The sequence below is a fragment of the Podarcis liolepis genome (genome assembly GCF_965112155.1).
Source record: "Podarcis liolepis genome assembly, chromosome: 8".
In the NCBI taxonomy this organism is placed as follows: Eukaryota; Metazoa; Chordata; class Lepidosauria; order Squamata; family Lacertidae; genus Podarcis; species Podarcis liolepis.
In genome coordinates this window covers 6,059,397-6,077,691 of record NC_139560.1, presented here as the reverse complement: position 1 = coordinate 6,077,691, position 18,295 = coordinate 6,059,397, and the positions used below count along the sequence as shown (strand labels likewise).

Genomic DNA, 18,295 nt, shown 5'->3' with positions numbered 1-18,295 from the left:
GTTGGTTTCTCATTCTAGGTTTGCTGCCTGGTTGCAAGCCACGGTTTACCCGTTCAGACACCAAACTGTTGTTGTTGTTTAGTCGTGTCTGACTCTTCGTGACCCCCTGGACCAGAGCACGCCAGGCACTTCTGTCTTCCACTGCCTCCCGCAGTTTGGTCAAACTCATGCTGGTAGCTTCGAGAACACTGTCCAACCATCTTGTCCTCTGTCGTCCCCTTCTCCTTGTGCCCTCCATCTTTCCCAACATCAGGGTCTTTTCCAGGGAGTCTTCTCATGAGGTCCATAGGTGACCCGGCACTCCCATTTCTTTAAGAACTTGCCATAGTTTGCTGTGGTCGACACAATCAAAGGCTTTTGCATAGTCAATGAAGCAGAAGTAGATGTCTTTCTGGAACTCTCTAGCTTTCTCCATAATCCAGCGCATGTTTGCAATTTGGTCTCTGGTTCCTCTGCCCCTTTGAAATCCAACTTGCACAACATCGCCACAGTCGCTCCTTCCAAACTTCCTTGCACAAAATCCCAACTCTCCACAGCCCTCAATGGTCAGTACAAGGACCCCTGCAATTGCACTTGCAAAGGTTTGTGGGATCACTAGGCACTGTTTTTACACATTATTTTGACCTTTCTGGGCTATTTGGGGGGCGTTTTTGCCATTTTTAAAGTCACTTTTGGATTCAGCATGCGTGCGTGGCTGCGCATAAATTGGTCCTTGCCCATATTTTTTATTTATTTTCAGAATGAAAGTTTTTTTCATGAATGAAATATTTATTTTCAAAATGAGAGCAGAGAGTGTCAGGTGATACTGATTGCAGTCCCGGTTGTGAACCAGAATCGCCTTTCAAACAGAGCGCTAGAGATGGCTCGTTTATAATTATATTTTGGAAATGGTTCATGTTTTTAAGTAGCTGTGCTGTTTTGTACTTTCTGGGTGTCCCGTGATCATACTATAAAGTCACTGTGTTCTGTGTTATAAATCAAGCACTGCTAAGAGTTGCTGCGTTTCTGTTTTCAAGTGCATTTTTTATCAATAAAAAAAATTGGGGTGGTGCAAGCTGATTTTTATTCTGAAAATGTGGTCCTGAGAAGAAAGTTTGAGAACCACTGTATTTGCATATGCATGCTCACTGGGCAGGTTTTGACTCCGCATGCCTCTTTCACAAGGTAGGAGCACAATGCAAAATGTTTGGTCATGCACTAGAGAAGTATCTGTTTAGAGACAAGGTGCAATTATGAAATTAATGGATTTCTGTCTGTCTCTGTACGTTTTCATGGACAGCAAGCAGAATCGTCAGTCAACAAATCGTTGTCTTTATTACATGCGGGTTGGCAATTGGCAAAAGAGTGGCTTCAGTCCAAGAAAGATTAATAACGACAAAGTCCCAAAGGCTGAATTGATAGAGGTTAGTTGAAAATAAAGTTCGCCTCCACTGCTTTCAAAGAGAGTTAGTCATAGCAGGCTGGATTGCGGGCCAGTGCTTCTCTATGAGACAGAGTATGGCCATAATTCAACTGGACTTTAGGGCTATTTAAATACCACTGATTCCTGTGAGCGATTAAAGCAAACTCCCGTTTCTCTCCCTCTGAAGCCATTGCAAGTTTAAAATGACTTGTATCTTAAAGCAATCGATATGTTCCGTTGACAGGAATAAATGCTTATAACTTGATGCAATGACACAAGACCTATCTTGTCCCCTTTCTTTCACAAAGAAGCATAGCTGTCAACGTTTCCCTTTTTTTAAGGGAAATTCCCTTATTCCGAATAGGGTTCCTTGCAAGAAAAGGGAAAAGTTGGCAGCTATGCAAAGAAGCAGACCAAGTTCAGTAAACCAATCTAGGCATCAGTCCACACCATTGTTAAGTTGCCAACAAAGGTCCGTATGGTTAAAGCTATGGTTTTCCCAGTAGTAGTGTATGGAAGTGAGAGCTGGACCATAAAGAAGGCTGATCGCTGAAGAATTGATGCTTTTGAATTATGGTGCTGGAGGAGACTCTTGAGAGTCCCAGGACTGCAAGAAGATCAAACCTATCCATTCTGAAGGAAATCAGCCCTGAGTGCTCACTGGAAGGACAGATCCTGAAGCTGAGGCTCCAATACTTTGTGGGAGGCAGTGGAAGACAGGAGTGCCTGGCATGCTCTGGTCCATGGGGTCATGACACGAGAGTCGAACACAACCAAACAACAACAAACATCTTCCAAGACAATAATGCCCACTTACACCACAAAGAATTCATAACCCACCTACTTTCAGCAGCCAGAAGCACCATAGCCAGACACTGGAGAGACCTGTCAGGAGTAAGCCTGGACCAATGGTACTAAATAGTATGGGAAACAGCCCTACTAGAAAAATTAACCAATAAACTGTAACTGACACAGGGACAAATAGAAGAAGACGTCTTCACTCTGGTATAGCTCCCCTTTAACACATACACAGCCCAACAAGACAATGGCAATAATCCACTAACAGCATACAAATCAATATGGCTAACCTGACCCAAAACACCCACCCACCCCACATGAAAACAAAGACCACCACAGCCAACCACAAATGAATAACCACACCCTAGGCCAACCCCAACCTCTCTCACCACCAAAGGAACACAAGTAAACAGCAAAGAACCTGCACAAGCGACCCTGACACCAAACCCTACATATAGTAAGTAAAATAGAAACATCGCCACCCGACCTCATCCCCACTCATCTTTCCCCCTTTTCTTCCCAACGTCTCAACAAATGAAACTGATTTGTAAAAATGTTACATGGGGAAAAAAATATACGAGAGCGAGAGATTGCACACGCTTTTGTAAAACAAGAAAATCTTTAAGATAAATGAAAGCATCCTTTGTATCGCCAGACAAAAAGACGTAGAAAGCACCTCTTGAAACCAGCATCTGTTGCCCCGCTCAGAAGTCTGCAGCTGTCTCTTCAAGGCCCGATAAAAGTGGGAGCTGCGTTCTCGAGTGCCCGGCCAAAGCGTTCCTCCCCTGCTAAGCCGCTACTACTAATCAGTTCAGCTCATTAATGGAGCCTCAGATCTCCCAGGTTTCCCAAGCTTTCCTCCCCGCTGCACAGCAACAAGGATGCAGCTTGCAATTAGAAAGTGACGTTGCAAACAGTGTTAAGGCAGCCCTGTGCCTCGACTGAGTGCAGCGACGCTGCAATGAGAAAAAGCTGCAGAGGTGTTTTTAGTTTAGAGGAGACGAAGAGGTAACAGGTTTGCGTGTCAACGCCCAAATAAAGACACAGTTCACACACCACTTTTGTTTTGGTTTTTGGCATAATTTGGGCCACAACTTTAATGAATTACAGTATGTGAGTGGTTGCGTAGGCATTGGTTAGTGACTATCTGTTCCCACATAGAGGTAGGAACAGAACTAACAACTGTAAGCCGGCGGACGTCAGCAAGGGTAAACATTTTTGGGGAGAGACTACATCTGGGTGCCAGGCTCTCACCTCTCCCCAAATGTTCCCAGGGGCTCTTGCGTGGCCCTAGCCCCTTGCCAGGGGTTCGGACAAGAGCCCCTGGATTCCTTTAATGGAATATTCTTGCAGCAGCAGCACTGGAAGGGCAGGCACAGCCAACCACATCCCCTCCACCAACTAAAATTAACCAATGCCTAACTGCAACCTTGGGACGCGGGAGCCGGCGTACAGTTTCCGGGTCATGTGGCCAGTATGACCAAGCCACTTCTGGCGAACCAGAGCAGTGCACGGAAACGCCGTTTACCTTCCCGCCGGAGCAATACCTATTTGTCTACTTGCACTTTGACGTGCTTTTGAACTGCTATGTTGGCAGGAGCAGGGACCGAGCAACGGGAGCTCACCCCGTAACAAAGATTCGAACCGCGAACTTCTGATTGGCAAGTCCTAGGCTCTGTGGTTTAACCCGCAGCGCCACCCGTGTCCCTCTCTAATTTCTAGCTTCTTCTAAATAACACCACGTTTCAGCCTTGTTTTAGAATTTATTTATTTTTTAAGTCACAGCCAGTGTTAGAAACTAGGAGAAAAAAGCTAGGAGCCAAATGGCTTCTGGGTCCTGGGTTTAAGTGCCAAAAAAGAATGCCTAGTCACGCGTCGGTAGCACTTTTTATTTTCCCCTAGAAAGTAATGCAAAATGGATTAACCCGTTCCAACCCCTAAAATAGCAATTTAACATGAATTTTACTATTTAACAAGACCATTGATCCAGTGTACTGGATGTACTACCAGTGTACTGCAGTCACACTATTGATCGATCAGTAGCTGAGCTGGATTCCACAGAGTCACAAAAACAAAACAAAAAGCCGCAAAAACAAATATGCAAAATAAATTGCAAAAACAGACACACCTCAGCATAACACTCGAAACAGAAGCATAACACTCAAAACGGAGCATATTCAGCTTCCAAAAAAGTTTGCAAACCGGAATGTTTACTTCCGGGTTTGCAGTGTTTGGGTTCCAAGTTGTTCTGAGTGCCAAGGCGTTTGAGAACCAAGCTACCATTGTATTTGAATTTTCTTCACAAAGCTGAGATGCTCCAGATGTTTTAGACTATAGCACTGCCAAGGGTTGGGGGCCAGATGACCCCTTGGGTCCCTTCCAACTAAAATTCTTTTTATTCCCATAGGGCTATAGCCCCAAACATCTGGAGGGTGCCAAGTTGGCAAAGGCAGGACGGTACAATGAATTCCGCTCCTCCCCACCCAAACCCCAATTTCAAAGACACCTGGAAACAAAGAACAGAGGAGAATTTAGACAGCAAGACAGTAAATTGAAGCTGGTGGTGGACATGAAAAGAGGATGTAAAGAAATCTAATTACCCCCCCCCCAAAAAAAGCAATTTTAGAATCATATATTGAAGACGAGAGAGAATCGCAGGACAGCAAGCAAAGTGGGCAGAACTACAAATGAACTGGGAGATTGCAAAACTGTTATGCTTACATGGGGAGAAAAAAGCAATTTGGAGTCTTAAAAAAAGAATAATGCGGAAAGTCTTAATGTCTGAGAACAGATTCAGAGAACTTGTTCCTCTGTCCAGCATTCACTATCCTCTACCTCCTACGACTGGCTTCCATTTTGCTACGGGAAAATCCAACATCAACTTCAAACAAATTTGGAAAAATAGCACTAAAAAAGAAGGGCCATGGGGAAGACGTTGTAATGGGAAAACGAAATGAAAAATCCAAATAGGAAATATGCACGGGTTTGCTCAAATAAGTGTCATCTTTGCAAATAGTGCATTCCACTCCAGCTCTACGGCGGGAGCGAGGAAAATTAGCTTCAGGTTATTATGAGGGAGAGTTTGCTAGCGGCACGGGATGGAACAAGCGGAGGGGGAAAGTGGCTTCGAATGTTCTACAGTGGTACCCCGCAAGACGAATGCCTCGCAAGACGGAAAACCCGCAAGACGAAAGGGTTTTCTGTTTTGGAGGTGCTTCGCAAGACGAATTTCCCTATGGGCTTGCTTTGCAAGAAGAAAGCCCATAGGGAAATCTCCGGGGACCTCTTTTAAATGCTGGCGGTGGGGAGCAAAGCCTTTCCCCCCCTCCGGCCTTCAGAAGAGGTCCAGGAAGGCCGGCGGGGGCCGAAAGGCTTTGCTCCCCACCGCCAGCATTTTAAAAGCAGTCCGGGATAGCAGGGAAGCGCTTCCCGCTATCGCGGACGGCTTTTGAAGGCAGGCGGGGGGGAGCAAAGACTTTCGCCCCCCGCCCGCCTTCAGAAGAGGTCCTGGACCTCTTCTGAAGGCGGGCGGGGGGCGAAAGTCTTTGCTCCCCCCTGCCTGCCTTCCCGGGAGAGCGGAGAAAGGCAGCGCGTTTCTCCGCTGTCCCGGAGGGCTTTTGAAGGCAGGCGGGGGGGGCAAAGACTTTCGCCCCCCGCCCGCCTTCAGAAGAGGTCCAGGACCTCTTCTGAAGGTGGGCGGGGGGCAAAAGTCTTTGTCCCCCCTGCCTGCCTTCCCAGGGGCTTTTACATCACCCCGGACAGCGGAGAAGTCCTCCGCTGTCCCGGGGCGATTTTAAAATGCCGCCCGCCAGCATTTTAAGATCACCCCGGATAGCGGAGAAGTCCTCCGCTGTCCCGGGGTTTTTTAAAATGCTGGGGGTGGGAAGAAAAGCCCTTGTCCCCCCCCCCAGCCTTCATAAGAGGTCGGGAGACAGACTGTCCCCGGACCTGGTCTGAAGGCGGTTTCCCTAGGAACGCATTAATTGATTTTCAATGCATTCCTATGGGAAACCATGCATCGCAAGACGAAAAACTCGCAAGAAGAAAAAACCTGCGGAACGAATTAATTTCGTCTTGCGAGGCACCACTGTATCTGATTACATCCAATGATGACATCAATTTTGGAGAGAATGAAGTCTCCATCCTCCCGGCACCCTGGGAGAAACCGCCGTTCCTCCAGCAACAGCAGAAATTAGCAATCGACAGGCTTGAGAGGACCCTGCAGGGTTCAGAAATGAGCTTCCCAAAGGTAGGAATGAAATGGTGACTACATCAAAGGCTTCTAATAGAGGCAGAAGCACGGCCATGGAGCAGAAAATCAGGTGTGGGAGAGGATAACTGAGACAGGGACACAGAAAGCCTGGACAGCTTGGATGGTTAGAGCGTGGTGCTGATGTACAGTGGATGCTCGGGTTGCGAATGTAATCCGTGCAGGGAACACGTTCGCAACCCGCAGCACCCCGTGTGCGCACGCACGTTGCAATTCGGTGCTTCTGTGCATAGCGCAATTTAGTGCTTCTGTGCATGTGCGACCGCTGAAACCCAGGAGTAACCCGTGGGTCTTCTGGCGGTTCCCTCACTGTGAGAAGCCAAGTTACAGGGAACCAGGCAGAGTGCCTTCTCGGTGGTGGCGCCCGCCCTGTGGAACGCCCTCCCATCAGATGTCAAGGAGATGAGTAACTATGTAACCTTTAGAAGACATCTGAAGGCCTGTAAACTTTTAAAGGTTTAATGCTTTACAGTGGTACCTCGGGTTACAGACACTTCAGGTTACAGACGCTTCAGGTTACAGACTCCGGTAACCCAGAAATAGTACCTCGGGTTAAGAACTTTGCTTCAGGATGAGAACAGAAATTGCACTCTGGTGGCGCGGCAGCAGCGGGAGGCCCCATTAGCTAAAGTGGTGCTTCAGGTTAAGAACAGTTTCAGGCTAAGAACGGACCTCCAGAACGAATTAAGTTCTTAACCAGAGGTACCACTGTACTGCCAAGGTTGCAGGTTTGATTCCCGTATGGGGCAGCTGCGCAGTTTTGCATTGCAAGGGGTTGAAATTTAAGAATTATGCCATAAGGGAAAGCAAGCAATGCCACAATGTCAAAAATCAAGCTTTCTAGTTTAGCCAAGCAGCTCAGCAAAAATCAACACAAGATATTTGAACAGGTTAAATCCAAACTTTTTTTTTCAAAGAGGGCCAGATTTGGTGAAGTGAACATGTGTGAGGACCAACCAAAGTCGTTGACCTTTTTTTAAGGATGCAAATTGTTGACCTTCTTTTAGGATTTCCCCCCAAAGTTGTTGACCTTTCTTTTTTGGGGATTGAAGTTGTTGACCTTTTAGGATTCCCCCCCCCCCCACGAAATAAACCGCCAAAGGGGCTGGGTTAAACCGATGGGCAGGCAGGGTTAGGCCCCCGGGCCAGATTTAGAACATGCCTGGGTTAAATGGTGTCAGCAACTGTTACACCCCATTAGGGGACAAGCACCAGACAGGATAGGTGCACACTAAGAGACATGACCTCAGCAACTTTGAATAGGGAACACTGCAGGATCCAAACTCCTTTGGCAATGTCTTTAAACCCTTTCCCACAGAGGGAACAGTATACCTGCTTTATGAACCTACGGGACCCAAATGGCACTTTTAATGGTGAGGTGCAAACATTTGACAAAATAACAGAGCTGTTTTCTAAACATCAGGTGTATAACCAGCATACCCATCTTTGGCGCTGGAGTGAACATGCGAACCATGAGGGCATTGCATCACAGTTTAATGATCTGATGGCTCTGGATGTGGTGGCGCCCGTCACCTGGCAAATTTATTTGCTGATTTTGCAGGTCTTGGGAGATGAAATGCGGAACAGCATGCAGGTAAGCTAGAGAGAAGCAGGGGAAGCATCACCGAACGCTCAACACTTCTTGCATGGGAACTGATTTTCCAATCGACATGCGCTCTCGCGGAAATGCAGTATCGTTTGCAGATACGGGTGGCGTTTGCGCATCTCAGCATCAAACAAACCCACAGCTCCCCATGCTCAACAAAACCACCGAGATGGGAGGGAGCGAATTTGTAATGCAAGCTCCTGGCTGATGCAGAAAACCCAGAGGCTGGAGCATCCCTCTTGCGGCTCAATGTGAATTAGCCTGATCCTCTATCCCCTTTTCCCTTTCCTCTTCTATGAAGAAACCCTTTCTGGGAGCCCGCATTTAAATTCTTCCCTGGTCTCCTTGCTGGTCCTAGTAGGAACAACTTGGCCAGTTAGCCCTGGTGGTCATTTGATGTCTACTGACTGGTTTTTGTTGTTGTTTTCCCCCAAAACGACCCCTGAATTTTTGAATTTTATTGATATTGATGCTGCACTTTGTGTTATATTTTATGCTGTTTTTAAGTCGCATTTTAATCAATGTTTTATATTTGCTGTTTGGTTACCTTGAGCCTGGTTTTTAAACCGGGAAGGGCAGGGTATACCATATTTTTCGCTCTATGATGCGCACTTTTCCCCTCCTAAAAAGTATGGGGAAATGTGTGTGCGTCTTATGTAGCGAATGCAGGCTGCGCTGAAGCCAGGAGAGCGAGAGGGATTGGTGCTTTCGCTGTGCAGCAATCCCTCTTGCTGTTCTGACTTCGCTTCGCTGGAGAGGCGCTGGGCAGAGAGGGAAAGAATATTTTTTTTCTTTTTCTCCTCTAAAACTAGCTGCGTCTTATGGTCGGGTGCATCTTATAGAGCGAAAAATACAGTAAATAATTTTTTATTATTATTATTAATGTGTCAAGAGAATCTCTGGCTGTTAACCAGGAGGCTGGTGGGTCGAGCCCACCCAGAGAAAGGCTTTGGGCAGGAGTCTTGCATTGCAGCGGGTTGGACTAGATGACCGCGGGGGTACCTTCCGACTCTACAACTGCGATTCTATTATCTCCATCTGCTGGCTGCCCTGCCGCATCTCTTCCCTCTTCTGTGTGACTTGAGCCTCTATCATCTCTGCTTCTTCCCAGGCTTGGTTTTCCAGGAGACGTTTGCGATACAGATGCCACAGCTGTGAAGCCAACTTCCAGGAATGCCATTTCTATCTCCTTAACCCTGGGATTTAAGAGCAGGGCATTGAACACAGAGCCAAGGAGCTCAAAGCGAGCCCCCTAAGCCACAGCCGTTCCTTTCGATGCGCAGACAAGTCTTGTGATTGACACCCAATTCTATGTCTCCCACGGTGCCCATTTGGCACTTAATGCCGTCAGCAGACAGCGCAGGATGTACTACGATACGATCTTTATTGTCGCTGTCCCATACAGAACAACAAAACTGAAAAATCTACATAAGAAAATTCAAAAACCAATAAGCCTGCTATCCCAGCTATCCTAACCTGGCTAGCCTGCTAAAAACTCTGATACCCCATTTTAAATACAATATACTCCCACAGAGGGGACGCGGGTGGCGCTGTGGGTTAAACCACAGAGCCTAGGACTTGCCGATCAGAAGGTCGGCGGTTCAAATCCCCATGATGGGGTGAGCTCCCGTTGCTCGGTCCCTGCTCCTGCCAACCTAGCAGTTCGAAAGCACGTCAAAGTGCAAGTAGATGAATAGGTACTGCTCCGGTGGCAAGGTAAACGGCGTTTCCGTGCGCTGCTCTGGTTCGCCAGAAGCAGCTTAGTCATGTTGGCCACATGACCCAGAAGCTGTACACCTGCTGCCTCGGCCAGTAAAGTGAGAAGAGCGCTGCAACCCCAGAGTTGGTCATGACTGGACCTAATGGTCAGAGGTCCCCTTTACCTTTTTACTCCCATAGAGGCTCCTTACACTGCATTTAAAACCAAAATCGCATTTGGATAGAAACTGTTTCTCAGGTGGCTAGTCCTTGTCTTTATAACCCTGGACCTTCTTCCAGAAGACAGAAGCTGAAAGAGATCATTTCCGGGGTGCGCAGTGTCCTGCGCTATCTATGCAGCTTTCTTATGGCACCTGGAAGTGTAGATTTGATCCAAGGTGGGAAGAGCGCACACAATTATTCTCTCCGCAGTCTTTACAACCCTGGACAGCATTGTTTTCTCCTTGGCCGTCCAGTTCCCAAACCACACACACAGACCATAAGTTAATACGCTCTCCACAGTACAATGGTAAAATGCCATCAACAGGTCCTTTGAGAGATTGTTTTTCTGGAGGATTCTCAGAAAATATAACCTCTGCTGTGCTCTCTTCATCAGGTCTTTGCGTGGCAAGTCCCCTCCCCCATGTGAAATGAAGACACTGGACACATTATTTAAGGTTAATGGGCATGAAAAGGCCACAACTTTATTGATTACAGAATTGAAAGGTATTGGCCTTAGGCATTGGCTCCTATCAACTACCCGGCATGGAGACCGGGAAGGGTTATCCACAAGCCGTGGGAGTCCTGTTGAAGTACGCCAACTAGGATCCCACGGGTGTCACCACTCGGGGGGGTGCCGGAGGCCCTTACCTCCCTAGGTTTCGGACAAGGCAACGCCCCCCCCCCCCCGGAGTCCTCTACCGGACTACCCTTTACCTTGGGGGAAGGTGATGGCGCTTCCTTCCCCCCCCCATTCATTTGCATAACAATTAACCCCTGCCAATGCCTAACCGCCAATACCGCGGAAGTTGTGACAATTGCTACGAGGTAGGCGAAAAAACCAAAAGGCTGAAAGTGCGCCAAATTGGAAAAATTCCTACCAGGCCCCTTGCGGCGACCAACCGGAGTCCATAGGAAGGTCATAGCTAGCTAAGCCTAAGGGTGGGTGGGATGGGAAAAACCGCTCAGCTGGCAAGGGGAAAGAGGGCAGTCCCCGGGCGTGCCTGGCCTTAAGTAGGCAAAGCCACACCTCCCCAGCCCGCCGATTGGCGGGCCGGGTCGAAGGCATGCCCGGGGATTCCCTGGGTCTCGCGGGGGCAAAAGGCCAGCCCCCGCGTGTGTGGGAGGGGGTAACCCGCAACCCCCTCTCCTCCCAAGCTCGGAAATGGCTTTGCTGTTTTCTCCCCAGGTTAGGTCATCTCTCAACTCTATCCCCAGAAATCAAAACATCGAGACCTGTTCCACGCACTTCCCCTCAATAATTACACACAAAGACCTTTGACGGCTATGCTTTTTAAGAAAAGAAAAAGCACCCAAAGGGCTTGTAGGAGGTGTACATGCCAGATTCTGCACCTAGGGCTTTAGCGGGTAACATGATTTCACCAAAATGTAGGCGACACCAGGGAATGGAATGCAGTATTTGACAAATTGGAAGAATTCTCCCCTTTCACTTTAAAAAGAAATGCAAACCTTCCAAACCAGTGTTTCTCAAACCGAGTCTTCAGCTGTTTTTTGAACTACAGTTCCCATCATCCCAGGCCACTTGTCCTGCTAGCTAGGGACGATGGGAGTTGTAGTCCAAAAACAGCTGGAGACCCAACTTTGGGAAACACTGTTCAAGACCAAGAATTAGAAACCTCCAGGTGCTAAGAAGGGCCATAGCTCAGTGGTAGGCTTATCTGCCCTGCAAGCAGACGGTCAAAGGTTCGATCCCCAGCAGCTCCTAACAGAAATCCTCAAGAATCATTGAACTAATGGTATAATAAGGCAGCCCCCCCCCAGCTCCTTAGGAAACTAAGCCTGATGAGGAACGGTTGAGGGAGCTGCATATGCTTAGCTTGGGAAAGGAGACTGAGAGGAGATAGGATTTTTGTTGTTTAGTCGTTTAGTCATGTCTGACTCTTCGTGACCCCCTGGACCAGAGCACGCCAGCACTCCTGTCTTCCACCGCCTCCCACAGTTGGGTCAAACTCATGCTGGTCGCTTCGAGAACATTGTCCCACCGTCTCGTCCTCTGTCGTCCCCTTCTCCTTGTGCCCTCCATCTTTCCCAACATCAGGGTCTTTTCCAGGGAGTCTTCTCCTCTCATGAGGTGGCCAAAGTATTGGAGCCTCAGCTTCACGATCTGTCCTCCCAGTGAGCACTCAGGGCTGATTTCCTTCAGAATGGATAGGTTTGATCTTCTTGCAGTCCATGGGACTCTCAAGAGTCTCCTCCAGCACCAGAATTCAAAAGCATAGGAGATAGCATAGCCATCTTCAAATCTCTCAAGGCCATGGACAATGTAGCAAGCTAGGCCTGATGGGAGATGGCGTTCAACAAGATCTGCAGGACATGCTCCCTGCTCCCATCAGATGTCAAGGAAATAAACAACTACCTGACTTTTAGAAGACATCTGAAGGCAGCCCTGTTTAGCGAAGTGTTTAAAGTTTGATGTTTTATCAGTTTTTTAATGTTCTGTTGGAAGCTGCCCAGAGTGGCTGGGAAAAACCAGCCAGATGGGCGGGGTATAAATAATAAATAAGAATTATTATTAATATTATTCCTATTCTAGACCGGCTGTGAAGAACATTTGAAAGCATGCAAGAAATGTGTTCTAAGGACGAAAGAAGAATGGCAGATAAAATTACTGGACTATGCAGAATTGGACAAAATGACAGGAAGGATTTGAAACCTGCGGGACCAGAGATTCACAGAAGATTGGAAGAAGTATAAGAACTATCTGAAGAGCAATTGTAATCAACAAATTACGCTAGCATGGACAAGAAGTTTTGTAAGGAGAAATATGTGAAATGTTACAAAATAGATAATGAATAAAGATGTAAGTTATGAGATTTAAATGTAATAAGGAAAATAAGAAATGTATACTAAGAGATTAGATTGGAAAATTTTCAGACAGGATTGATGGAAGTCTAAAAAACTGTAAAGATGTAAAAGCATGTTTAATTACTGTTAAAAATGGTATGTTAAAAAACTATTAAATATATATATATATAAAATGTGTGCTAAGGACTCAGAAGTCAGAGCAGGCGACTAAATCAGACAAGGAGGAGAGACTAACAATTCCTAGCCTTTTGCCACATTTACTAAAAGCATGTCAACTGTGCAACCCAAAATGCTTTCACTGTTATCTTGCGATGCTTGTGCATAAATCTCCCTCTGCACACCCAGAATCCAAATCAACCCCCTTCTCCAGTTTTGGTGACGTGGGCTTTTGGCGGGGGGATCTCTCTAGACAAACTAGGCTTGCATGGGCAAATTTCCTGATGCCCTAGAGAGTAATCCAACTCGGCGTGTTTGTTTTACTTCTATTTAGTAAACAAAGCTCAAAACTTTGCAGTGGCCAAGCTTGCCAGATATTGCAGTAGCAGCTGCTGGCACCCACTCATTGCTCCTAACGAACTTAAGAAATGGAAAACCTTGCACAGAAAAATGAAAGCCCTGGAAAATTTCCTGATCCTAATCTGGAGCTGGAAATGGGGCAGTGTTAGAAACTCAGGCATATAAGATAATCGCCAAACGGCAGCTTAAACCTACATTATAGTCGCCACCACAGAAAGTCTAGGCGGCCTGTCCCCCCCACTCCAATGGGATTTATTAATATTATTCATTACATTTCTATTCCACTATATAAAGAAAATCTCAAAGTGGTTCACAACACATTAAATCAGCAAATAAAACGATCCAGAGTAAAACAAATTCAGGCTTCAAGGAGAGTATTTCAAGCCCTTCTCTTAAGTGGCAATTGGCTTTCCCTGTATTTATTTGCCTACTTGATTTGTAGAGCTGCCCCATAGCAAATGTCTTCTAGGAAGCCGGTGGGGTGTAGTGGTTAAGAGAGCCAGACTACGAACTGGGAGATCGGGGTTCAAACCCCCACTCCATTGCGGACCTCACTGGGTGACTCTGGAATCAGTCGCAGCCTTTTAACCCGCCCTGCTTGGTTGTTATAGAGATTAACTTTGGGGGGGCCGTGAACCATGTAGTCCCTGGAAATAAAGGTAGGATTTAAATTCAATGAATAAGCTCTTCTTCTGTTGTTGTTTTTTAATGATATTTATTGAAAAAAGAATTTTTAAAATCACAGAGAAAAGAAAAAGACAAAATTACAGAAAAAGAAGAAGACAAAAACAGAAATAAAAAATAAAACCATCCTTTTTAAATTCTCCACTTTCTTTACCTACTTTCCATGACCTCCTACTCCTCCCATCTCTTGTATCTTGATTGATAATTGTCACAGCAAATCCTTTCCATAATTCATAATATTCTGTCAATACATTACCTTGCTCTATTTTCATCTTATCTTATATTAAACCTTAAAACTTAAAATTTAAATCTTATTTATACCAGCTTTTCATAACCATTACCTTTTTACCTAATTCTTTAAACATTCTTACAAGAGCCTAGTAATTTCATTTCAACATTTTTGCAACTTTCATAAAAACATTTCTGACGATTAAAAAAAAGAGAGAGAATAAAAACAATCCAATCCTCTTCCAGCGTCCCCTCCCCCCGGTCCCGGGATTATCAGTCCTTTTTGTCCCAATTAGTCTGGCCCATTTAATAAGCTCTTCTTCTGACCTGCTTAAGAAAGGTTGCGGTCTGGTACCTAAAGATCTCCACGTGGTCGCAACTGGACCCGTGCCAGTCGCAAAACACACAAGGGATTCTTTGCACTTTTTTTCTTTAAAATGAAATTGCTCTATTACTAATACAGTGGTACCTCGGGATGCGAATGGGATCCGTTCCAGAGGCCCGTTCGCATCCAGAAGCGAAAGCAACCTGCAAACGTGATTCGCCACTTCTGCACATGACATAATTTTGAGCATCTGCGCATGCGGCGAAACCCGGAAGTAACGCGCCCCATTACTTCCGGGTCGCCGCAGCGCGCAACCCAAAAATACTTATCCCGAAGCTACTTCAACCCGAGGTATGACTGTACTAATTATTCACATGGAACACAGCCAGTGGCCAGCAAACTTTTTCAGCAGGGGGCTGGTCCACTGTCCTTCAGACCTTGTGGGGGGCTGGACTATATTTTGATTTTTTTAAAAAAATGAACACATTCCTATGCCCCACAAATAAGCCAGAGATGCATTTTAAATAAAAGGACACATTCTACTCATGTAAAAACACGCTGATTCCTGGAAAGTCCGCAGGCTGGATTGAGAAGCCGATTGGGCCGGATTCGGCCCCCGGGCCTTCCTTTGCCTACCCACAGTTAAAACTATTGAACATGCTCCCACACGAGGCAGGGACGGCCACCACCCTCACTTGGAGAAGGATCCAAAATATTTTCCTTGACGCTGAAATTTGTATTATTCTGGGTTGTTTTGTCTGACACTGCAATGTGTCATTATAAGACTACAGAGATTTTTTATTTGAAATGTAAAGCGGTATAGAAATGAAAGGTAAACAGCGTTTCCGTGCACTGCTCCGGTTCGCCAGAAGCGGCTTAGTCATGCTGGCCACATGACCCGGAATCTGTACGCCGGCTCCCTTGGCCAGTAAAGCGAGATGAGCGCCGCAACCCCAGAGTCGGTCACGACTGGACCTAATGGTCAGGGATCCCTTTACCTTTTTACCCATTCATATAAAGAGGGCAGTGAATGGGCTATAAGCCACAATGGCTATGCCACAGTGAGAGACAGCAATGCTCCCAAATGCCAGCTGCTGGAAACCAAATCCTGCTTGCTGGTTTCTCACTGGTTCATCTGCTTGGCCACTGTGAGAACAGGATGCTGGGCTGGTCCAGCAGAGCTCTTCTTATGCTCTTAAAGTTTCTGCAACTGGCTGCAAACCTGAGCCAGACAGCTCGATCAGTGCATGGAGGACATGGAAAACATCCATCTGTTTGGTGCTCAGTATGAATTGAACTGCCAACAAAGGTCCGTATAGTAAAAGCTATGGTTTTCCCAGTAGTGATGTATGGAAGTGAGAGCTGGGCCATCAAGAAGGCTGATCGCCAAAGAATTGATGCTTTTGAATTCTGGTGCTGGAGGAGACTCTTGAGAGTCCCATGGACTGCAAGAAGATCAAACCTCTCCATTCTGAAGGAAATCAGCCCTGAGTGCTCACTGGAAGGACAGATCCTGAAGCTGAGGCTCCAAGACTTTGGCCACCTCATTGGAAGAGAAGACTCCCTGGAAAAGACCCTGATGTTGGGAAAGATGGAGGGCACAAGGAGAAGGGGATGACAGAGGACAAGATGGTTGGACAGTGTTCTCGAAGCTACCAGCATGAGTTTGACCAAACTGCGGGAGGCAGTGGAAGACAGGAGTGCCTGGCGTGCTCTGGTCCAGGGGGTCACGAAGAGTCGGACAACGACAACAACAACAACAACAAGATGAACAACAACAAGATGAACTGAAGTGGGCCTTCCCTATCCATGTGCAGCAACATCATGCATCCTGAGGGCAGCGGAGGGGGGGGGGTGGAAAAGCAAAGAACTCCAGATACCAGTTGGGTGCATCTCACGCCAACCCGTTGCCACATGGATGCCCACCATCAACCCACATTCCAGGCGCTACTAGTTCATAAAGGAAGGAAGCTCTTAAAAGATGAGAGCTTTCTGCCCTCCAGAAGGTCCTTTGCATTGATGGAGAATCACACAGGTGGCGCAAGGCTGGTGCAATCCGGGACGAAGGGAAAGGAGCGCTTGGTGACAAAGACCTAGCATGCAAACTGGCTGTGGGTTGCATGGGCCCCAGTCACTCTCCCACCCTCTCTCCCCACAGCAGCGATTCTCTTTCAACCTTCACCTCACCCGATTACGCACTCTGGAAAGCCAGTGGGGCGAGAGGGAAGGCGGAGGCCTGGGGGGAGTGGAGATTATCTGCAGGATCGCCTGCTTCCACCCCCGCCCCGTTTCTTGAGTGCACCGCATGGCACAGGCGCGCGCCCTCCCTCACCCCGCCGCTCCTCTCCTGCACGTCAGAAACGCACACGAGCCATTTTTATTTTAAATTTTGCAAAACCTCTCTCTCTCTCGCTTGCAGTTTTGCAGCCCCGCCCAACGCTTCCGCGGCGGCGCCTTCCTTTTTTTGCAACCATGCATGCCTTTCCTTTTCGGATTCTTGCAACCCGACCTGGGGAAATGCAACGCGGACAACGGGGCGTGCATTGCAACTGCAGACGGAGCCTTCTCCCCTCTTGCACGTGCGCGCGAGGCGCCCTTTGCCTTTGCAGCACACAATGCCGTCGCCGGGCGGACAAGGCGCAAAAAAAGCAGCGATGCGCGCGCGGTGCAGCAAACGATGCACAATGCAGCTGCACGGACTTATTGCAATAGATGGCAAAATAGATTTGCAACAGATTGCAAAATGCATATGCGCTGCAATGCCGTAAAACGCGGTGCAACGCTGATTTGCAAGGAAGGGGGGGAGGGTAAAGGGGGGGAGACCCCCGCCCCACCCCCACCCATGCACACAGCCCCGCTTCCACTGACCTGATTTGCCCGCTGCTTTGCAAGCCAGCCGGCCGCCCCAGCAACAGCCACGCAGCCTCGCGGCTCCCGCATGCCAGACCCGTGGAAAAAGAGAGAGAGAGAGAAAGGGCGTCGTGTTGCGCGTGCGCGCGCCGGTCTCAGCGTTCCGCGGCAGCGCGCGCCCGCCCGCGCATGGGCGGGGGTGCGGCGTGGGAGGGAGAAACAGAGAGCCAGCCGGAGCCAATCAGCGTTCGCGAGCGCCCGCCCGCCCGCCCTCCTTTTCCGCGAAGGGGCTGGGAAGGGGAGGGAGGCGGAGGAGCCAATCAGAAGTAAGACGAGGGGAGGGGCGACTGTGGGGAAGGAGGGAGGGGGAGCTTCTCTCGCCTGCAGGCAGAAATCCAACAGGTCAGGCCAATCCCCACCACACACGCAAAACCACACAAAAAAATTGCACGCTCATTCACTTCCTCCCTCCTAAAGCATTAAAGTCGCAGTGGATGGAGGCGGGTTTGACCTGTTGGACTTCTGCCTGGCATATTGCTGTTAAAATGGAAGTGGGAAAGCCCCTGATTGTTATTATTTATATGTAGGTAGCAACAAACGGACACTCCTCAAACACAGAAGAACGTAAGTTTAAAGAAGGTTGGAAAACGTTTATTTGAATATATGGGAAATAATTGCATACAGCTGAAAACTCTGGCAGCATTCAGATAAATTCAACAGTGTAAACAAGTTTTGATGGACGCAATAATGGAATACTGAATGGTATAGTTTTTTTAAAAAAATATACAGGGATTTATGATATGTAAAATGCACCATGGAAAGAGATGAAAAGAAGTCATTGATATCTTAAGGATGTAAAAGGAGTGTTTTAAG

At 47.5% G+C, this 18,295-nt stretch overlaps 1 protein-coding gene across 1 annotated transcript in view; it reads right to left on the bottom strand.

Annotated features, from left to right (window-relative positions):
- The window catches only part of PTP4A3 (protein tyrosine phosphatase 4A3), a 104,934-nt gene extending 87,229 nt beyond the window's left edge, over positions 1 to 17,705 (bottom strand). Inside the window, exon 1 of the mRNA XM_083517082.1 lies at positions 17,441 to 17,705. The gene's annotated coding sequence lies outside the window, so the exon portion shown is untranslated. The remainder of the gene's footprint in view (positions 1 to 17,440) is intronic.
- Positions 17,706 to 18,295: the final 590 nt, after the last annotated feature.